Source organism: Octopus bimaculoides, chromosome 8, assembly GCF_046866305.1.
Source record: "Octopus bimaculoides isolate indiv1 chromosome 8, ASM4686630v1, whole genome shotgun sequence".
Lineage (NCBI taxonomy): Eukaryota > Metazoa > Mollusca > Cephalopoda > Octopoda > Octopodidae > Octopus > Octopus bimaculoides.
This window is the reverse complement of record NC_142935.1, coordinates 28,912,400-28,937,399: the sequence shown is the minus strand read 5'-3', so window position 1 is coordinate 28,937,399 and position 25,000 is coordinate 28,912,400. Positions and strand designations below refer to the sequence as shown.

General features: G+C 33.6%; 1 protein-coding gene and 1 long non-coding RNA gene across 5 annotated transcripts in view; one reads left to right on the top strand and one right to left on the bottom strand.

Moving 5' to 3' along the window:
• Positions 1–25,000, bottom strand: part of LOC106880872 (uncharacterized) — a 281,292-nt gene that overhangs the window by 189,124 nt on the left and 67,168 nt on the right. The gene's annotated exons all lie outside the window — the stretch shown is intronic.
• Positions 6,923–25,000, top strand: part of LOC128248554 (uncharacterized) — a 37,508-nt gene continuing 19,430 nt past the window's right edge. Inside the window, exons 1-2 of the long non-coding RNA XR_008264726.2 lie at positions 6,923–7,896; positions 16,227–16,300. This is a non-coding gene — a long non-coding RNA (uncharacterized LOC128248554). The remainder of the gene's footprint in view (positions 7,897–16,226; positions 16,301–25,000) is intronic.

Here is a 25,000-nt window from a genome sequence, read left to right as displayed (position 1 = left end):
TTAGTAAGACATTTGAACATAGAGGATTATACTAAGATTTCAAAAGTTTATCCAAACAGATTAAAAGAAAAAAAAATGTACATAATGGCAATTTTCAAAAACAAATTTAGCTGATGAGAAAATTTACAATTAAATGACTTTTGGTTTTTGTTTACCATATGGTAATAATTTGGCATACAGATATCAAATCTTAAAGACTTTTTTCATAAAGCAATATCTTCCTACAGAATTCTGTGTTAATCTCAGATTAAGGTGAGTTAATTTCTCTTCTTTATTGATTTCATAAACCTTTTGAACACAAATTTATATAATGAACAGCCTATTTTAATCAAACTTGAAATTAATAAGACATCTAAACACTACTACCACGACGACCACCACCCCATGAAAAAGGATTGAAAACAATAATGATCGACAAAAATCTACAAAGAGAATTTAGAAGTTAATTAAGGGGGTGGGGATGTTGAACAACAAACCATAAACTATTTTGAAACAAAAAATTTGGGTTCGCAGTTAACTAAAAACAACAACAGCAGCAAATAGTTTATTCTGGAGAAAACATTCTTGGTTAAAATTGAAAATCTCTTTTCCTACATGAAACAAGTTAAAAATAGCAAATTAAAACAACTAGAGATGGAAAGTTTTACATGATGTAATGATAGAAATGAGTTTTGTTTCACATAATAATTTCCATGGTGTGATTACATGATTAAGATCTCTTCAGATGAACGCATAACTGGCTCTAGAAATGATTCATTCAAATTAACTTTAAAGAAAATGAAGAAAAAAGGATCCAGTAAATAGCACTTAAATACCTTTTAGGACAATATGAAATAAGACTTCTTACAAAAGAATAGTATGTAGCTGTGACTACATAATTACATTGTCCTTTTGAGGTGGTTCAAACAAAAAAGTATCTCTGAAACCCTCAAAATCATTTTTAATATGTAGAGAATACCATATTTTCAGTTTTAAACTACTGTAAACTGAGTACACTTGGGGGAGGAAAACAGAACGTTCTGAATGTTAAAAGTAAATTAGAATTGCTGGTTTCATCTCAAGCACTTAATTAGCTTTGATTTTGTATGTAATTGTCAAACTAATGAGACAAAATTTCTTTCTGGAATCAAAACTTTATTCATCAAACAACAGTCAATGTATTTGACAATAAATGTTTTCTACTCTACCAGTGGAGATGGGACTTGTTATGATCTGATTTTATCACAAGCTCAAAGTAAGGAGTTTGTAATGTATAATCAGGGGACATACTACACTCCAATGATGTCTTCAAATAATAAGAGTTACAATGTTTTGTCTAATATACTCACAGCAATCGAAATAAATACCAGATAACAACTAGGAGACGTCTTTAGATAAATTTGCCAAAAAAAATTACATCAAAAGTGAAAAATGTTTATTTTTTAAAACTGAAATACTGGAAATGTTTTAAAAACCATTGTTCGTGAGAGAGAGAGATGACAAAGCGAGAATGAAAGATGTGGTGAGCAGAAAAAGTGTTTTGAACTCAGCACAATTATCTTCACAACTTAATTACTTTAACCATTTACTTACCATATTTCTGTGGACAACAATCTACTTTTGTTTTGGTTGATTTTGAAAATAAAGATTTTAGTAAAGTAACTTTTCCAGCTCACTCACATCTTTCATTGAAGCTGCTGTTTGGAATCTGAATTAATGTGACATTTTGTTGGAAGGTTTTAATTTAGATCACTTTAAAACGGGGGAGTTTGTATCATGGAACCAGGGTTGGTCCCAGACAGGCTGTTATTTATTCATCCATCAATCCATTTTCTCTGTCCACCGTTCCTAAGAGGGCCGAGAGGGTAAAATCCTCAGGCAACTCCTCCATAGGGTCCTATCAGCTGCAACTGTCATTACATTTTCCAGCTGTCCCAAGCATAACCAACTGGGACTACAGTATGAAAAGGGTTAAACATGAAAATGTGGTGTGGTATGTCAAGGGAGAGTGATGTAACTTAAAAAACAAACCCATTTATTTCAATGAAACCAAATGTATGCCTAAATATGCAACTGTGCCCATTAGTTTTGGACAGTAAGAAACCTTATTCGTATGCCAAATCCAAAGTAATTTGGGGTCTGTGACTCAGTGTTGTGAGAATTATATATCCGTATTTCCTATCATAATTGATCCCAAATAGAGTATTTTCTCTGGAGCCAATAGTGCAATAACCAAAAAGTATACATTCAGATTCTCTGATATTGATATTTTTACTAGTTGGTTGTCATTAGAAGTTTTTGATGTTTGGCTTAAGACTTCTCCTCTCATTTTCCTCCATAAATAACATACAATATTCCCCTAACCTCGCTAGGAAATGTTCCGCATTTTATATTATCTTATCAAGATCAATAGCCATTGCCAAGAAGCTATGTAGCAGTAACCACTTCTAAGTAATTAAAAAAAATTATGAGAGATAGGTTGGCAAATCACCATGTAGCCTAAGTAATCTGCAATCTTCAGAGTTAGTTGAAGCCAAAAATAGAAGCACCATTTCAATTAAAGTATATATGACTAAAATTTCGCCCATAAAACAAAACAAAAAAAAACAGAAAATTAATGCAAATTTGCATGGATGTGAATAATTTACTGCTGTTATTTAAAATAAAATTTGCAAAAAATTTCAAACAACCATGCTTAAATGAAGGGCAATAAAATTTTTTCTTAAACTCAACAGACACAGCCAAATAATTGTTCAAGATTAACATTTAAGAATTCCTTAATGAAATGCAAAGAGGAGAGGGAAGAGCTAGGGAACTGGGTGTAATGTGACTGTAAAATAAAGAGATTCCTTTTAAATATTTCCAGATTATAAGCTATAAATGTGAAGCATAGACTTAACTCTCTCCATACTGATATTATATGAAGAGAGATATTACAAGATATGATGGTGGTAGATGTTTTTGTTTTTTTATATTATGTCTTATAAAGAGCAAAACTGATCTCTGTTTCAATATTTTTTTTTTTGCTTCATTTTACTAAATGAAAATAATCGATAAAATTTAAGTTCATGAAACCTACTTGCTGCAAAGAAATATAGAAGCATACCAGTTATTTGGACTGCAGTCAATACAAGTCGATTTCCAAGAGAAATATTTGGCAGCCAAACATATAGTCGTCACATGATCATTGTAATCCAATAACGATTTTAAATATTTACTCAAAATTATTCTGAACAAGGCTACAACATAAGAAATTAATAGTAAGATACAAAATGAACACACACACACACATGTATGTACACAAATATACGTTATATATATCATTTTCGAAATTACACACACACACACACACACACACACACACACATACATACATACATACATATATATATATATATATATATATATACACACACATACATACACACACACACACATATATACATATACACACATACATACATACACAAATATAGATATATATATATATGTGGGTATATACACAAATATATATATATATATATATATATATATAAACATGCATATACACACACTTATACATATATATATATATATATACAGATATATACACAAATATATATATATATATATATATATATATATATATATATATATATATATATATATAAACATGCATATACACACACACACTTATATATATATATGATATATACAGATATATACACAAATAAATATATATATATATATATGTATATATATTTATATATACATATAAACATACATATACACAGTTATATAAACACATATAAACACAAACACACATGCACATATATATCCCTCACACACATACACACACACACATTTGTAACAATGACAAAATTTTACAAATACATATTTCTAATATCTCACCAAACAATAAAAAACATATCAGCATGAAAATATAAAATTTATGCGTAATTCTTAACAAAATCTTGGAGTCAGTGATTTTAACTAGATTTTGTCTCTTCAAGTACACCAATTACGATAGAGAGCAGACACTGCATTCTAAAACTTAATCTATGAAAGTGGGTTTATAGAGAAACTGGTGAAATATCAACTGCTATAAACAGGAATAAAATTAGCTTGAACAGATGCGAGTTTGTCTGAAGCTTAGTCATAGAGAGTTACTCTCAACATACATATTTGTTGATTTAGGCAAGCAGAGAGTCTTAAAAGCTAGATTACACAGTATGGATAATAGTAGGATGGAGCCAAACTTCAGATTACTATTAGTTGTCCAACATCTTACATATGTACTTTTAAACAGATGTGAAAGTGTGCGCCTTGACATGCAACACATATATAACTATTTGTCTATCATGTTGTATGACTTCATCAAACTATTACATATTTTATGACTACGTCTATATTTTGATTAATATACGTACTATGTCTTATAACAACATATCTTTACATATTACTGAGAAATAAAGACCACTCAACCTCGATTAACGGATCTAATCTGAAATAACCATAAGTACTTATTTAAGGGAAAGTTGATTTTCAGTTGGGGTTCTACACAGAATTGTGAGGTACAACTAGGTAGCACAAGCTGTCTAGTCCAACTGTTTACCTTCACATCAATCCATACTATAAAGAGAGCTGCTTATTAATTATTTATGAGTATGTAACTTTTATTAAAAGAGTGCAATTATTAAAGTCTACACTGTCTAGAAAATTCATAAAACTTCTAGCCTTGATATAATTTTTTTTTATCAAAATCAATAATATTATAAAGAAAGCTGCTTATTAATTATTTATGAGTATGTAACTTTTATTAAAAGGGTGCAATTATTAAAGTCTACACTGTCTAGAAAATTCATAAAACTTCTAAGCCTTGATATAATTTTTTTTTTATCAAAGTCAATAATATTATAAAGAAAGCTGCTTATTAATTAGTTATGAGTATTTGAGTTTTACTAAAAAATAATAATAATAAAAAACAGTTATTAAAGTCTAAGGAAATACTTAAAAATTGTACTTTTAATACATTTTTATCAAAATATGATTTTTAAGTTTCTTTTACTATTAAAAACTTCAGCTACAGAAAACTGATTTAATTTACTGTCGAGATAGCATTTTTTAATACTATGAGATAGTTAATGTTTCCTCTTTGTCTTTTCTCTCTCTCATATGTTTCATGATGCTACTTTCTTCAGACATAAAAACATTTCTCTAAATTACAAGTTAACCCAGCATCAGCCAATTTATGTTGATTCCAGTATAATTTCATATTTGCTGGATGTTTATGAAGAAATAGAAAGCTGAAGAAAAGTAGTTTTAATTTATTTATGTCAATTGTACCAAACGTGAATTTGTAGTAACAACGGAAAAAATTGAAGTTTCTAGAGTATCTATTGTGAAAGAAGCACTGAGAATGCACTCTATTAAGAAGTTGTTTTGTTTTTTAATCTAGTATAAAAATGAAGACCATTTGAATAAGAGAAGGTGGTCATTGCTAAAAATACATGAAAGTTTCAGATAAAAGTTGAATAAGATCTAGAACTCAAAATTACTAGTTGTAATTCATTCCTAAAAGTAACATAGTCTAGAACAAAGACTGAAAATTGCAGGGGAAAATTATCAGAAGAACAGTGACCATTAATAGGCAGATAGTCAGTCTACAATCAAATACAAGAAACAGAGAACAAAAATGTAGCCAAGCTCTATTCCTTAGTAAAACAAAAAATGTAATTGAAACATTTCTTGCTCTCTTTTCCCTAAAAGGCTCTATATCCCATGCTTATCTCCTTTTATTGCAGTACCAATTTACAAAGGAAAATTTTTTTTTTTTAAAAGGAAAAAAAAAAACAACAATAAAAATACTTTATATGTCAGAAGCATAAATCAGTAATTTTGTATTATTTATTCTTTCTGTTTAATTTCCTAATGAAAATTTTAGTTTGAAATTTATTTTTATATAATGTATGCACAGACATGGCCGTGTGATGAAGAAGCGTGCTTTGTAGTCACATGGCTTTGGATTCAGTTCCATTGCACAACACCTCAGGCAAGTGTCTTCTACTGTAGTCTCAAGCTCACCAATGCCTTGAGAGAATATGGCAGGCAAAAACTTGGTTTGTCTATGTCTTTGTAACTTAGCACCAAACTTAAAAATAAGTACTGAAGTGAACTCTTCGATGTGGCATTGCAGCATGGCCACAGTCCAATGAGTAAATGATAAAAGAATATATAAAATTATCAGCAATGTTCATAAAGTAAATAATAAATGGAACTATTTTTAGAAGTGATAGTTCAGCACTCCTATCTAGAATGAGAAGGTTTCAATCACTGAAGTAATAATTCTAGAAATACAAACTATCTCATTCCTAACACAAATGATAATAATAATAATAATAATAATAATAATAATAATAATAATAATGACAATAATAATAATAACAAAGAATCTAATGAAGAATTATATGCAATGACCCTTCATTCAAAATTGCTGTGCGTTATTTCGTATAAGATGATATTTCCAAAATCTGGTGGATTTTATTCCTTTAGTTGTGTACTTTATACCCATTACTTCTACCTGATTTAAATACTAAAATAAATCCAAGTTAATCACAAACATATGCATGCATTAATATGTGTGTGAATGCGAGCAAGACAGAGGCACACATCAGACAGCAGAGAGAAATAAAACTATTATCTTTCACTTGCACACTTCCATTTAGAGGCAGAGAGAAAGGAGAGTAAGTAGTGAGGTTGAGGGAGAATAACAATGAAAATTATGGATGCTCAATTATCCTGCAGAAACATTTGTGATGTTTGTGCATATATATATATGTATGTGTGTGTGAGTGTGTGTGTGTGTGTGTGTGTAGATATGTATGTATATATAGTACTTCTTGTCTGCACAGTTAGATGTACAACTGCTACTGGTGAATTTAAAGCCCCCATGCAGAGTGTCATTGCCAGTAAAGTGTCTATTTCCTATAAATACTGCTGTATTTAGTAGTATTACTGGTTATAATATACAGAACAAACGTAGAAAAAAGTACGATAAACACAGGTGCAGTTTACACCATTTATACCGTGGCATATTTCATCATTGTGGCTAATTGCATCCTCTGCGGTGGGTGTTCATAGTGAAATTGGATGCAGATGCACAATAGTCTATCAAGGGAACACTTCATTGCATTACACATCAAGCTTGTGTGTGTGTATAAACACATATATAGGGCTGGATATCCAATGACCTCAATGATGAAAATTTGGTGGTTCAATCCACTGGGTTACCTGCTTCTTGAATTAAGCGTGTTAAGTAGCTGAGTATTCAACAAACATGTATAATAATGCAATTCCCAGGCAGAAACAGCATGGCAGTGTGAAACAAGTCTGTATCCTTTTAATTACAAGTGCAATCAATCTCAGAAGCTTCTATACAGTTTCCATCTACCCAGTTCAACAAGTTATACAAAATGATATTTGCTGAAGGTGCCATGCAGTGGGATCAAATCTTGGATTTTGTGGTCTTGAAGTGAACCTCTAAATAATTTAACCCAACAGCACCTACACACACACACACACACACACAATCATTATTATCATCATCATTTTAATGTGCACTTTTCAATGTTTGCATGGACTGGTCAGAATTTGTTGAGGCAGATTTTCTACAACCCAGTGTCATTCCTGTCACCAACCCTTAGCTGTTCCCAAACAAGGTAATATTTCCCCATGGCCAGACATGTTTTTGCAGGATATTGGAAATCAATGACACTGCTTCTATCACAGTGGACATAAGAGCTGAATTGATGACTGTCGAACTGCAAAATTTTCTTGGACAATGAACTGTACAAAACAGAACCACCACCTAACATCATTAATCTAATTACAGAAGAGTTATCATATTGCTAATTTTTGCTACTTTTTACAATTTCAAAGGTATTTTGCTGTTGTTGTTTTCTTTTGATTATTTTGATTCTATGTTTTTTAAATAACCTATGTATCATGTGATGGCTGAGTGCTCCAACATTACTTAAGCTACATGTGAGCTGCAGTATTGTTCACTGGATAGAGACTTTGATATGTGGATCTTTTATCATTACTCCCAATGATACACACATGACATATATTTTTGGCCATGTAGCAGACACATGAGCTTTTCTTTGGACTATCGGTTCTTTCCTCTCTTTCCTCTTCTCTCAACTTTTCCTCTATCCAATGAAGAGCCATGCTTGAAACGCCATTTCTACTCCAATCCTTCTACCTAAAACTTTCAGTGAGTTTTAATCTAATATATTCACTGGGTGTGTCCAATTGATTTTGTGTTTTCCTATTTTTTGTTCATGGATTTGCCTCTGTGTGTGTGTGTGTGTGTGTGTGTGTGTGTGTGTGTGTGTGCGTGTGCGTGTGTGTCCACATCACTGCTTGACAACCAGTGTCGGTGTGTTTACATCCTTGTAAATTAGCAGTTCAGCAAAAGAATAAGTAGTAGGCTTTAATTAAAAAAGTCCTTATTTGACGAAAACCCTTCAAGGTGGTGCTTCAGCATGGCCGAAGTCAAATGACAAACAATTCAAAGAATCGAAGAATAAAAGAATATACACACACACACACTGTGTATGTGTGTGTGTGTGTACAGTTGTTGTTCTACTGCTACTGATGAATTTAGAGCTCCACATAGACTATCATCATCCAGTGTACTTCTAAAGTGGTATGGTTACTACTATACACACTGGTATTACAGTTATGAGCAAATACAGAGCAAAATACAGTGGAAAATATGATAAACTAAACACGCAGTTTATATCAAAACTTGCTTCTCTAATAAAGTGTTCCCTTGAAGAACCATTGTGGGTCTGTACACAAATGCACTAAGAACACCCACTCCAGATGGAAGTAAATAGCTACAATGGCAAAATGTATATATAGAGAACTAATGGTATAAACTGCACATATTGTGTTCATCATAATTTTTTCCTGTGTATTTAGCTGTTTAATCAAAGATGAATCCTGATTGAGTAGGACTACGATCAAAGGTGTTCCAACCATGACCTTCACATCTTATTAGAGATATGTCAAGAATTACATTTCTCAAGACTGCAGTGAGTAATCTGAGAAAGATTTAGCTGCTATTTCCACCAGGTTGAGACTATAGTAGAATGTATCAACATTATTATTATTATTATAAAACAGCGAAAGTCATACACAGGAAATTACATAAAGACAACCTTAAATCTGTGTGTCTGTCTCTCTCTCTATATATATATATAGATAGATAGATAGATCACACAATATACACAATATATTTATACACACATTTACATAGATTTTAAAGTTGCTTTATATGTACACACACATATAGAACTATAAGTGTGCACATTTATACGCGTGCATGCGTGTGTGTGTGTATATATATATATATATATATATATATATATATATATATATATATATATATATATGAATGAAGAGATCTCTATGCAGGAAATACAATCTCAATCTTGCTTCTCATGCAGGGATGCATGTCACATGTTTGTGCATGCATGCATGTGTGCGTGTGCACGCATGCTTGTGTCTGAGAGAGAACATGTGCGCAAAAGGAAAAATAAATTTCTCCCGATGACACAAGCAGATTAGACTACTGCGGAAAGATCCTACTGTTCAGCGATCCCTGTCCTCCTCCGCAACTGGACAGGTCCTGTGCTCGCCGTGGCATACAACATTAATCTGGAATTCACTGATATAAGCTACGTCCTTGTCTCATCTATAACAGAAGACTCCTGGGACACAAAAGCAACATTCAGAGGGCGGATATCCTTCCCCACCACCACCACCGCCATCGATAGAGGCTTCCCTGAAGGAGAAAAGAAAAAAAAAAGAAAAAAAAAAAAGAGACAGAATACCCTCTGCAGCAGCAGATCAAAATATTCACAGGCGCGTGTGCGTGTGAAAGGAGACAAACAAGAGAAGATCTTAATTTGCATAATAACAGGGAACCAGTATGTGTGCCTTGCTTCTCTGGAGAATCTCACCAGTACACAAATACACACACACACACACATGTATATATACACATGTGTGTGTGTGTATATATGGCTGCACAACTAGACAGACAGACACGCACACACACACACAGATATGAGGATATAAACCAGTAAATGTTTGCGTTGAGATGAACATGCACACACAAACATAAATGCAGGCAAACACGCACATGGAGAGATAACACATACACACAGATTTGTATGCACAGATACACACACACACACACACAGTAATAAAAAGAAAATATAAAGATCTAAAGTGGAGATGGGAGGGAGCGTAATGTGGTAGGGGTAAGTGAAAGAGAGGAAAGTTATAAAGAGAGAGATAGAAAATGGAAAATGTCCTTTTAAAAGTAAAGAAAGGAGTTGAGGGAAAATGTAAAAGTAGCAGTGGTAGGGGAATGATTTTGGGGGTTGTGGTCATGAAGTGAGTTAGAGCTAGCTGACAAGAAGATGGGGTAAAAGAATCAGCCAGGAGCAAGAGAAACCAGCATATCTTTGGCCTAACTTGTGTGTGCAAGCGTGCATATGCACTGCTGTAGTATAACTAGAATGGGCAGGGTAGGGGAGAGAGGAAGGCAATATAATAAAAGAGGAGGAAATATATGACAAAAAGAAAAACAAATAAATATATATAAATATATATATATATATATATATATATATATATACAAAAAAATACAATAAAATAATAAAGAAAGGTATATATATATATATATATAAAAAAAAAGGAAAGCTCCACTACCAGGGTAGGAGTCTTGTCGAGGAGTAAGATGCCTATAAAAACACTGGCGTACGTAATCACCTTGACGTTAAAGACAAAAAAAAAATAATAATGAATGAATAAATAAATATAAAAAAAAAAGAAAAAAGGAAACTTAAACTTGAATAAGAGATGCTGGGAAATACACAGAAGTTGAATAATTATATTGCACTGGATGGTGAGGGTGGAGAAAAAAAATGATAAATGATTTTTGGAGGAAAAATGGAAAAAATGAATGGTAAAAACAAAAACAAAAAAATCAATTTTGCAAATAGAGTTGACTTAAATATGAAATGAAGAGACTGTTGGGTAAAAAAAAAAAGAATGACATAATAAAGGGTTGTTATTATTATTAATATTTTTACAATTACTATTACAACTACCACTAACTACTATTATTATGTTCATCTTTGTCTCTCATCAGGCACCCTGGTGGCAAATAAAAGAAATCATGATCATCACTATTATTATTATTGTTATTATTATTATTATCATGATCAGTATTATTATTATTATTATCATTATTATTATTATTATTATTATTATTATTATTATTATTATTATTAAGGCAGCAAGCTGGGAGAATTGTTAGCACGATGGATACAATGCTTTGCGGCATTTTGTCTAGCTTTACGTTCTGAGTTCAAATTCCGCCAAGGTCAACTTTGCCTTTCATCCTTTCGGGGTTGGTAAATTAAGTACCAGTGAAACACTGTGGTCGGTGTAACTGACTTTACCCCTCCTCCAAAATTTCAGGCCTTGTGCCTACAGTAGAAAGGATTATTATTATTATCATTATTATTGAAGGCAGCAAGCTGGCAGAATCGTTAGCATGTTGGACAAAATGCTTAGCGGTATTTCGCCCAACGCTATGTTTTGAGTTCAAATTCTGCAAAGGTCAACTTTGCCTTTCATCCATTCAGGGTCGAGAAATTAAGTACCAGTGAAACACTGGGGTTGACGTAATCAACACATCCCCGCCCCACCAAATTTCAGTCTTGTGCCTACAGTAGAAAAGATGGTTATTATTATTATTATTATTATTATTCAGGCAGTGAACTGGCAGAATCATTAGCACACCAAGCAAAATGCTTAGTAGCATTTCATCCTTTTGGGACCAATGTAGTTAATTTACCCCTTCCCCAAAATTGCTGGTGTTGTGCCAAAATTTGAAACTATTACTATCATTATTAAAAGATGGTGAGCTCGCAGAATCATTATCATGCCGGATAAAATGCTTAGTGACATTTCTTCCTGCTTTGTGTTCTGAGTACAAATGCTGCTGCTGGGGCTGTCTTTGCTTTTCATCCTTTTAAAATGATGGCAAGCTGGCAGAATCTTTAGCATGTTGGACAAAATGCTTAGTGGCATTTTGTCTGTTTTTATGTTCTGAGTTTCAATTCCACCAAGGTCAAACTGCCTTTCATCTCTTTGGGGTCAATGAAATAATTATCAGTTGAGCACTGGGATTGATGTTATTGACTTACCCACTTCCTGAAATTGCTGGCCTTGTGCCAAAATTTGAAATCGTTGTTTTATTATTATTATTGAGGTGGCGAGCTGGCAGAATCGTTAGAATGCTAGGCAAAATGCTTAGCAGTATTACATCCGTGTCTATGTTCCGAGTTCAAATTCTGCCGAGGTTGACTTTGCCTTTCATCCTTTCGGGGTCGATGTAATTGACTCGTCCTCTCCCCAAAAATGGCTGCCCTTGTGGCAAAATTTGAAACCATTTTCATTATTATTATTATTAGTTACTGTGCTGGCCAAAATGCTTTGTGGAATTTCATCTGTCTTTATGTTCTGAGTTCAAATTCCGCCGAGGTCGACTTTGCCATTCACCCTTACAGGGTCGATAAATTAAGTACCAGTGAAACACTGGGGTTGATGCAATTGACTTAACTCCTCCCCACAAATTTCAGGCCTTGTGCCTTTAGTAGGAAGGATTATTATTATTTTTACTGAAGTATTCTTTTTCATTTTTATATATGTTTCAGCCAAAGGCTGTGGCCATGCTGCAGCACCACCAGTATACAAAAAAATTAATTAATTTCAAGGCAGTAAATTTAGCAATGCAAATAAATTTCAATTTGGATGATCTAGTTTTATTTACTGAATGAACAAGAAATTGAGGAAAAAGAGAAATCCTGTAATAACTTTAAAAAGAGGAAGAACTTCATAAGCACAGTAGTGGTGGTGGTGATGGTGCTGCTTCTGGTGCTAGTAGTAGTAGTAGTAGTAGTAGTAAGTGCATTTAGAAATAAATTCTTTCAAAATGCCTGGAGGACTCCCAAGAAGTAGTTGAAAGCTTGCTTTTTCCGCTTCTTTTACCTAGGTGACCTAATTAGCAGAAGGAGAAGGATGTTTCGAAAGCATAGTGAGAACGGGGTAGAAAAAAAAAAAAATTCAAGGAGCTGGCAACAAAGAGATCTTCCATTTGAGAGTGAAGGGCAGATTGTATGATAATTGTGTCGTGAGTGTAATGCTGCAAGATAGTTAAAGAAGGGCGTTAAATTTGGAGGATGTGTGAAGGTGAGAAAGAAATGAGTTGAAAACGTTTCACTAGATGTATTACATTATTGTGCATCAACAATGGAACATAAATGAGCGGGGAGAAAAATTGGATATGAAAGCAATCAGATGTATTGTGCATCTTTCAGAAACCAAGAGTATTCTAATAGAAGGAGACCTGCTGTAGGTGAAGAGCAAGGAAGACATAGGAAGAAGTGGTGAAAGCTGATCTGAGGAAACTGAGCCTCCTAAAGGAGGTGACACAAGGCTACAACAAATACTGAAGTGCTGTATGGAACAAAACCTATTCAACCCATAAAAGTATAGGGGAAAACAGACATAAAATGATGGTGGTAATGATAATGATGAAAAAGATTCTTTCACCATTGTAAAGGGATTAGTGAATGTATCTAGAATAAAACCTCCTTCTTCAGTTAAAATGCTCAGGAATACAAATTAGGGAGTCACTCTTTTAAGAAGTCATAACTCAGGTCAAAACATTTGAAAGACTGAACTATCAGATAATGTTAAATTCATGTAAAAGACAACGGCTGGATACTAAAGGTATTGGCAGATATATATATATAAACCTACATAGCAGACGTACAAACATGCCCATTTTATCTATCTCTCCAAAGACTGGGAAAATGATGAACAGACTTAACTGATTTTCAACTCTTATTGGTGTCTTATCAAGGGTGTCTACATAATTTGGCCAATCCCAGAGAAACAAATAGCCATTCTGTCTATATACACATCAAATTTAGTAGCTTCAAAGAATTGGTGTTACTAATTTGCATACGATTAGTGTTTAACTCTGTATTGAATATCTGTGGCCTATCAATAGGAAATCCATCCCACATAGCATTAAGGTATGATATAACATACGTAAAAGGTGTGCATATGAAGGCGCATGGCTCAGTGGTTAAAGTGTCAGGCTCACAATCATGAGGTAGTGAGTTCGATTCCCAGACCAAGCTGAAAATGTGTTATTCTACAGTTTTATATTTAAGAGATGAGGAAATATGTACATTATTTGCATTATTTACATTTGACGGATATTTGTTCTCATCTTGTTTGTTGTTAACACAACGTTTCAGCTGATATACCCTCCATCCTTCATCAGGTGTCTTGTGGAAATTTCGAACCTGGGTTCTCATTCCTAAGGTATTCTTCGATGTTATTATTATTATTATTATTATTATTATTCAGGCTCTTGTGTGGGATTCTGGGATTTTTCGAGCGGAATCGTTGCTGGTGTCCCCGGGCTGGCTCTTATGCGGGTGACACATGAGGTTTCTCGAGCGAGATGAGCGTGGCCTTTGCTAGTACCGCCTGACTGGCCTTCGTGCGGGTGACACGTAAAAGCACCCACTACACTCTCTGAGTGGTTGGCTTTAGGAAGGGCATCCAGCTGTAGAAACACTGTCAAATCAGATTGGAGCCTGGTGTAGCCATCTGGTTTCACCAGTCCTCAGTCAAATCGTCCAACCCATGCTAGCATGGAAAGCGGACGTTAAACGACGACGACAATACGTACAGACATATATATATATATATATATATATATATATACCGCCTGACTGGCCTTTGTAGGGTTTTCGAGCGAGATCGTTGCCAGTGCCCCTGGACTGGCTCTTGTGCGGGTGGCACATAAAAAACACCATTTCGAGCGTGGCCGTTTTCGTGCGGGTGACACGTAAAAGCACCCACTACACTCTCTGAGTGGTTGGCGTTAGGAAGGGCATCCAGCTGTAGAAACTCTGCCAAATTAGATTGGAGCCTGGTGTTGCCATCCGGTTTCACCAGTCCTCAGTCAAATCATCCAACCCATGCTAGCATGGAAGGCGGACGTTAAACGATGATGATGATGATGAGGTCACTACCTGGAATCGAACTCAGAATCTTGGGGTTAGCACCACACGCTCTTAACCACTATGCCATATCCCTGTGTTATTTTAGTCGTTAGCCACAAATCTACTCTGATCAAAAGTAGTTTTTGTTGCAGGTGTAACTACACCCTTTATGTATAAATAAGATTATATTATCTGTGTAACTTCTTTATATTAGTAAAATAGGATTTGAGAGATTTTGGCTGCTATTTTGGGCATCCAACTATGTAGAAACCCCCTTCATTGTATCATGAAAAGATATAAAGTGCAGAGGCAGTATAGGTACTCGAGATAGAAGACCAAGGAAAGTTTTGAGAAGTCCTATTCTCGTATCACATCAATGAAAGCAGATGAAACTGAGTGGGGACAAACTATATTATAAGTCCATCCAAAAAGGTCAAGATGATGATGATGATGATGGTGGTGGTGGTGGTCGTGGTGATGTTTCAATTTTATCGTCAATGTTTTTCTTTGACCATTTCAAAGTCACAAGTGATCAGTTAAAGTAAAAATAATTAACAAACGAAACTATATTTGTAAGTAATTAAACACTAGTCAATGCAGATTACTTCCTAATACCAAAGTACCATATAAGTTGGCTATAGTTAGTAAGTCCACTCTTTTATATTCAGATGTAGCTTGCAACACATACTTATACCATCATCATCATCATCATTTAGTTTCCATTGTCCATATTGCCATGGTTTGACCAGGGCTAGTAAGCTGAGGGGCTGTATCAGGTTCCAGTCTGATTTGGCATGGTTGGAGCCTGGTGCGAGACTTTCAGCTCATTAGCCCTGGTGAAACCATCCAACCCATGCCAGCATGGACAATGGGCACTAAATGATAATGGTGATGATGATAGAAGTATGTATTGCAAGTAAGATATCATTTTGTAAACTATTTTACAAGATGATATTGTAAGGGCCAAGAATTTGAATATCCAAAAGTATTCTGAAACCATACTAGTCACTGTTAAATAGCATTATTGGATTTTATCTTACAGATTGAGGAATATAAAATAAAATGTTGTGCATATGTTTTTTTTTTTAATTACAGACACCTATGCTTTTGAAAGACAGAACAAAACAAAAGAACATGTCACATCATGTAACAGCACTTCCTACATTAAGGTAAATTATAGATGTCATCTTTATCACTTTAATAATTTATAATTTTAATTAGTAATACTGATGAAAATTTTATTAAATTACAAAAAGAAAGTGTTATTTCTTACGCAAGGTATATAGCAAGGATAAAACTAAAGGAAATCCAATAATGTATTTATCCTTAGGGAATAAGAGAATGGTTTAAGTAATACTTTAAACCCACCCCCTTGTAGTGAATACAATATGAATACAATATAGAAGTCACATAAGTTCATGTAATAAAATTCAGGAAATATCAGAAGCAGAAATTATGCTTAGGATAAGTAGTAAATTATTTCATCAGTCTTCATTAACCTATTTTATTTACCTCACATGATTTCTATGTTTCTGTAAAGCTCCATGCTAGCAAATCCATAAGCTGGTATGAGGTAACCAAGGAAACCATTTCAGTTGAATAGTGTAGCATTAAATTTACATCCTTGGAAAGTTCAAATTTATCCGTTCTTCAACAATAAAGTCCACCACACATAAGTTCTATCTTCCCAATCACTGTACTTTTAAATTAAATACAGCTGTCCAAACTTATACCATTCCAAAATAATGGAATTACTCAGACAACGATGTCTAATCCAGGAGCATGTATTCATTTTGCAACTGGACTGATGCCATTGAACAGCAGACTGATCTCAATTAGATTGCATCTAAATGTTTCACTAGACACAAACTATTGAGACTGTAGGAGTGGGGGTGGGGACATCCATCTGTCTATACATACATATACACAACCACACATATAAATACATACATACACACGCACAAACATACAGCCACACACATATACATACAAATACACACAACCACACACACATGCATGCATACATACATACATACACACACACATGCATACAAGTCTATGGGATGATTGGGTCATAATGGATCCCTTCAAGCAAAATATCTCTAGTCTCATGTTTTACATTACCTGTATACCTTTCGACAAATATCTTGGCAAAGACTTTGCATTCCAAACACAACTTCACTATACTAAAAACGGTTTGACACACACACATTGCTCCTATCCTTCACAGCAAGACTTTACTATTTGAAGAATACGTTAGCCACAGTAAAGAAGCATGATATTAGAAGTCATGCATTCTTGGTTACATTTTTATCTTTGATTTGTTTTAGTCATTAGACTGTGGCCATACTGGGGCACCACCTTGGAGAATTTCGTCAAATGAACTGACCCCCACGATATTTTTTAAACCTGGTACTTATTCTATCAGTCACTTTGCTGAACTGCTAAGTTACAGGAATATAAACACACCAGCACAGGTTGTCAAATAGTGGTAGGGGACAAACCCACCCACACACACATGATGGGCTTCTTTCAGTTTTTGTTTCCCAAATCCACTCACAAGGCTTTGGTCAGCCCGAGGCTATAGTAGAAGACACTTGCCCCAAGGTGCCACGCAGTGGGACTGAACCTGGAACCTTGTGGCTGGTAAGCAAACTACTTACCACACAGCCACTCCTGCACCTATGTTTATAAATTAGCAAAAACAAATACAAATGAAATTAATGTAGAACTCGTGGCTTGCCAAAGAAACAATAAGCAATGCTATAGGCTAAACATCCCAATTAATTTAATATAATAATATTACCACAAAAGTAGTCAGTTATTAGTCCCTTTATCTCTCACATCATACTTTGACCGAAGACAAAGTTGTCTATTGATTTAACACAAGTGCTACAAGCTCAGTACCTTGTTCTTTGTAAATTTGATTGGCTGACAAACTCAAACGCCAAATCTAAACTCTGTGTTAGGAACTTGATGTTTGGTGAACAATACACTCTCGTAATGTTTCTCAAGAAAACTAACTCAAATGCCTGTTAATCTACGCAAATCCAAAATGTTTCCTTCTAAACATTTGTATTATCCTAAATTTACTACACTCTATGAGTTGGTTCAGTAACGAAGAAACAACCTTGCCAATCAATTATGATGGAGGAAGGGAGAAAGAGAGAGGGAAAGAGAGAACCACCCACCCATCTACACATACATATATAGAGTGAGAGGTAGGAAGAAAGATTCTGGGTTTAACTCGGTTAAATATTCTTCAAAATGATGATTAGCAGATGATGACCATTAACAAAGAGAATATTTTACATAGATTCTTTAAGCAGTCTGACAATTAAGATTTCTTCTTCAGACCAGTTTATGCTTTTATATTATGAAGTATTTGTATTTTAAATTATAAATGACAGGTAGCACTTTATTATGTTTTCTGAACATATATGCAAATGGTGCCATTTAAAGTTTTGCTTTGATTAATATTTGAAGCTGAGTTACAAGCCTAGTTAGAAAACACTTTTGAAATAGAATGGTTTCGCTTTCGGATAACTTTTCCAAAATTAGTAATTATGAAGTAGTGGTACGACATACTTTAAAATGACATAAAATGATAATAATAGGCAAATAGAAAAAACAAACATTACTGTTTAGGTTTATCAAGTATGTGGTTTTTCCTAGAGTAAAATCATTGATTCATTTCCTGTAATTTAAAACTCTGCCAAATTAGATTGGAGCCTGGTGGAGCCATCTGGCTCACCAGTCTTCAGTCAAATCGTCCAACCCATGCTAGCATGGAAAGCGGACGTTAAACGATGATGATGATGATAGAATGAGATATGTGTGAGTACTATCATTGTCATCATCACTGTCGTCATCACCTTTATTTAACATGTTTTCCATGTTGGTATAGGTTGGGCAATTTGTAAGGAGTTGGCAAGCTATATGACTGTGCCAAGCCCCCTAATGTCTGCTCTGGCATAGTTTCTACAATTGGATGTCCTTCCTAACAACAGCCACTTTAGAAAGTGTACTGGGTGCTTTTTACATGGTACCACCAGTAATGGCATCACCAAGTAACTTGCAAACAGTGTAAAAGTGTTGACTAAGCCTAATTTCAATGAGATAAGTACAGGTGAGGCTATGTGATTAAGAAGTAGCTCTCTTTCTTTCTTTCTCTCTCACACACACACACACGATTGTGTGTGTGTGTGTACATGCGCATGTATGTTTGTTTACATTTGCGCTAGCTTATACAAAAAAAATGTCATGACATCTGAGCAGTGTTGCTGTAGGCTCTGCTATCTATAAATTGTCTGCTGGCTTTTGCACCTTAGAGGTCATGTAGAATATAAGGTCGCTTACTTGAAAAACAAATAAGGATTAGTATCAGGAAGAGCATTCATCTGTGAAAACAATGCTTCAATAACATATTTATCTAACCCATGCTAGCACGAAAAAACAGACGTAAAAACAATCTAATAAAAATACATAACAAATAAATGCAAAAAAATAAATATATAAGTACTAAAGGCAACAACATGTCTAAACTTTCTTGTTATTTTCTTTCTAATGTATTTAAATTTGTGCAGACAGCTTAGCTTGCAACATATGATATGAATCAATCAGGCTACTTGTGTTGTCTGCAGCAGGCTTTAGATAATACTAATCACCATAATGACACATTCGCCACAACAGGTTGAGCCTGGTAATGTGCGTGTGGTGTTCATATTTATTTGCATATGGAAAAAAACTATCATCACGATCGTCATTTACATCATTTCACATTGATTCTTCAGTCAATCTGTTTTCAGATTACTTTACACATTAAAGCAATTTTTTACAGTCATTCTTAAATATAAAGCCTGAGTTGGAAAGTTGCAGGAATTTGAACTTTTGTATGAAATTCTTGGAACAGGTGTCTTACGACTGAATATTTTGTCTAATATTTGCTCAACCATGAAGTAAGCTCATGAAGTGGCATGAGATGGATAGTTTGACAGGAACTGGCCAGATAGAAGACTGCACTAGACTTCTGTGTCTGTTTTGGGATAGTTTTTACAGCTGGGTGCCCTTCCTAACACCAACTACGCTACAGAGTAGGTCGAATGCTTTTTACATGGTACCAGTGCAGGTGAGGTCAGTTTTGGCATGGCTTTTACAGCTGGATGCCAACCACTTTACTAGATGCCTTTTATGTGGCACCAGCACATGGCAGGGTCACCATGTAACTTGTCAGACAAAGAGTCTTTGAGAAGGGAAGGGGCGATGGAGGAGGTGATCTTGTGTCAGATGATGAAAGATTAGAATGTAACAGAGAGTCAGAAACAGGTGTCTTGCTGTAGAGGAGGTACATGGTCACTGAACAGAAAAATACCAAATGAATTAAACCCATACATAGAATATAGTGAGCTATTTGCAGCATGGCCATAATTGTTATTCAGAAATGTGATCAAAGTTATTGAAGCTATAACCTACTTGTCTTTTTCTTTTTTAATCAAAATCCATATATTCTGGACATGGCTGAATTAAGACTCGTCAAAGCCCTAAGCACTTAAAATATTTTGGTGCCCCCATAAAAGATTATGTAATTCAAAAAATAAACAATAACAAACCATAAAATAAATTTTTATTTTTCAAAATGAAACAAAACAGTAAGAGGGAAAATAATGTTTATTTTTGTATAATTCCATTTTATTTATATTTGTAAAGTTTCCTCCTTTTTTGAATTGCAAAGTCTTTGATCAGATTCTCAAAATGAATCGACATCTACACTTAGAAGAGTCAAAGGCATCCCGAATATTATTTTAGCAAGTTTAAAGTGATTTCTTTTGTGCTGTAAACCATTTACCATTTCTGTGGTGCCCCCTCCTTCCCTTGATGCCCTAAGCACATGCTTATTTTTCTTAATGGTTAATCCAGCGCTGACTCTGGACTTCATTATCCATTGTATCCATTCCTAAGCCAGTACAGTATATAGTTTGAGGCAAACTGAGTTGCTATTTCTAGCAGGTCAAGCAACTGCCTAGAGGTTCACTTCTGGAAGTGTTGTTGGATGGGAAAAAGAAAAGAGCAGTACTAGTGTTAGGATAAATGCTGTAGTTTGAGTGATCTGTAGGAGTAAAAAGGTCACTGAAGATGCAGAATGCTTTTGTTCTTCAAGTAGATAAAGGATACAAGCAGTTCAAGTGGTCTGCATTTATTATTTTATCTGCGTTCTAAGTGACAGAGAAGTTTGTAGATGTGGCAGCATATAACAAAGAGCTAAGATTAACACAAAAAAAGAGAAAAAAAACTTAGGTAAAAAGAACATATTCTTTACGAGATCAGTGACTAGAGAACATATTTACCACAGCTGGTAGAAGAATAAGAAATGACTATGGATTTGTTTGATTGAAGACAATACTGATTCCAGTTTAAGTTTTAATTAGTAAAAGATACTACTAATTTTTTTCATTGTATTTGTTATAATTTTGGAGTTCCTTTCAGAATTAGTATAGGTGCAGGTATGGCTGTGTGGTTAAGAAGCATAATTCCAAAGCCTGCGGTCTTGGGTTCAGTTCCACTGTGCAGCACCCTGGGCAAGTGTCGTCTACTAGATTGGCAGGACAACAAAAAGCTTTGTGATTTGGTGGACAGAAACTGAAAGAAGTGTGTGTGTGTGTGTGTGTGTGTGTGTGTGTGTGTGTGTGTGTGTGTGTGTGTGTGTACACGCGCGTGTGAGTGTCCTCTAGCCTAGACATCATGTGATAGTTGTAAATCAGTATCATTGTCACACAAGTGAATGTGTTCAACCCCAGTATTCTACGAAAAATGTCTAGTCATGGAGAATTACCACCTTGCTTGGAAACAGGTGAGGGTTGGTGGCAGGAAGGGCATCAGGCCTTATAGAATCTGTGCCTACAAATTCCATCTGAGCCATGCAGCCACGGAAAAGTGGATGTTAACTGATGATGGTGATGATGATGATATTTTAAAACTAAACTTTATATTTCCACTAATGCTGTAATATGATGACCAATAAGTTCCAAATAAACGGATTCCATAACCATTCACTGATTCCCAGCTGAATTAAGCCCATTTTACTCGTTAGTCTGAAAAGAATGAGTGGGCAGTGCTCAATATTTTTAGGCTCACCGGAGTTCTCTGAAATGTCCACGTTAAAGGAAGATTGATGATGAGGAGGATGAGAATTATTGCTTGAATGTCAGCAGATGGCATGGGTTTGGTGGGCTGACAATGCAGCATATATTCAATCCTCCTCTGAGAGTTCCAGTATTCTTAGATCTATTGCCATCACTTTTTGCCAAATCTTTGGTGTCCTGCCTACCTTCACAGTTGGATCGCAACACTTTTTCGCGAATCATGCGATAACCAATCGCATTAACTTTCTGATATTTGTTTACTAATTGAAATAAATTGATCAGTGGTCATGATAATGAAAAATAAACATTTACAGACATGTGTATTCAAACAAGCAGACAGACAGACAGATAAAAATACATTTATGTAAAAGCATTAACATAAACAACTACACTACCCCCACAAAATAAAAGCATATATGCATTCTTTGTTTGGGGAAAATTTGGTAAGGAATTTTTCCATGATAAATAACAGAGAAACATATTTTTCAAAGAAACTTTTGAAAAATCTAAGGCAAGCATTTAATAAAGGAGAGGACATATGACTGAAGTGATAAAAGGAGGGGGAGAATGATGAAGGGAGGGTTATAGATAAGAATTTGTAGAGGGAAGTGAAAAAGGTGAATGAAGAGAGATAACACAGACATGAGGAAGGCATGTGAGGAGATTATTACAGTTAGGGAGATATAAGCTGGTGAAGTTATGGAAGAGGTCACAGAGATCATGGAATAGAATGAGTGATGTATGAAGAAGAGAAGGAAAGCTAGTAAAGTAGTGTTTATGGAAAAAGATTGAGAGAGAGAGAGAGAGACACAGAGAGGTGTTGTAACACAGTGGTTGTGGAAAGGGAACAAATAAGAAGCTAGCTCTAGAAAGAAAGCAGGTGAAATGGGAGCTGAGGAAAGGAAATGATTGGGGAGTAGCTATGGAAAGGAAGCTAGCGGGATTCAGCAGCCATGGAAATGGAGTTTGAGGAGACAGAAAGAATATACATATACAAGGGTAGAGAAAAATGAAATGAGAAAAAAAAAAAGAAAAAAAAGTTTGGCAGAGAATGTCAGACATTAACAAATGATGAAAGGAAGAAAAATCAACAGAGAATGCAAAGTAGAGAAACCCAAAATAAATCTGAGCCATCTCTTCGCCAAACCCGACCTCCTACTAACCAACAGAGAATGCAACTCTTTAATATCCTCCCCTTTGCAGTGACGCCCAAGCCTCCGCAACCAAGCTGTCATTGCCCTAAAATCAATGTTGCACTCACTGAGTCCACTGTTTTATATCTGCGAATACAGAGCAGGTAAAATATTTTCGCCAACAGATAATTTCAATAGAGGGAAATACCTACCAATTATATTTTTACAGGCTTAGTTTGAGCAAGTTAGAAAATTACTCCCTGCTACCTATTAATTAGATTTTACTTCCAACATGCAGTGACCACCCCTCCTAGTCTTTTACCATTTTCAAACATTAATTATATAGAGAAATAAATCCACTGAAGACAAGTAATTTTAATCTAAGATATATTTCTAAAGTACAAATGAAGGCTATAAGTTTATTTCGATTTATTTCACAATTTATTCAGTATTTTCATTTTGTTTTAATTTTTACTTTTTTTGTTACATTGTATAATTTCGAATTTGTTCTTAATAATTAGCAGACAAGTTATTGTATTATCTTTAAATTTCAATAGCCTTAGATTTTTAGAAAAGTTTTGAAAATATAGTTGTTAATGTTGTTGCTCAATTATACAGATTATTATTAAAAATACAAAATTAGAGAATCTTTTGTGTAGATAACTCGAGGAGAGAGTGAAGACTTATTATGTATGACGCTAATGCAATTCTTTATTAGATTTACAACTATTTTTGTGCATGTATTTATTTATGTGTGTAATACACACACACTATCTGCATAAATATATATGTATATGTACATATATATACGTATATATGTATATGTATAAATATATGTATGTGTATATATATATATATATAAATATATATGCATGTATATGTATAAATATATATGCATATATATATATAAATATATATGTATATATATATATATGTATAAATATATATGCATGTATATGTATAAATATATATGCATCTATATATATAAATATATATGTATATATATATATAAATATATATGCATATATATATAAATATATATGCATATATATATATAAATATATATGCATATATATATATAAATATATATGCATATATATATATATAAATATATATGCATATATATATATATAAATATATATGCATATATATATATAAATATATATGCATATATATATATAAATATATATGCATATATATATATAAATATATATGCATATATATATATATAAATATATATGCATATATATATATAAATATATATGCATATATATATATAAATATATATGCATATATATATATAAATATATATGCATATATATATATAAATATATATGCATATATATATATAAATATATATGTATATATATATATAAATATATATGTATATATATATATAAATATATATGCATATATATATATAAATATATATGTATATATATATATAAATATATATGTATATATATATATAAATATATATGCATATATATATATAAATATATATGTATATATATATATAAATATATATGCATATATATATATAAATATATATGCATATATATATATAAATATATATGCATATATATATATAAATATA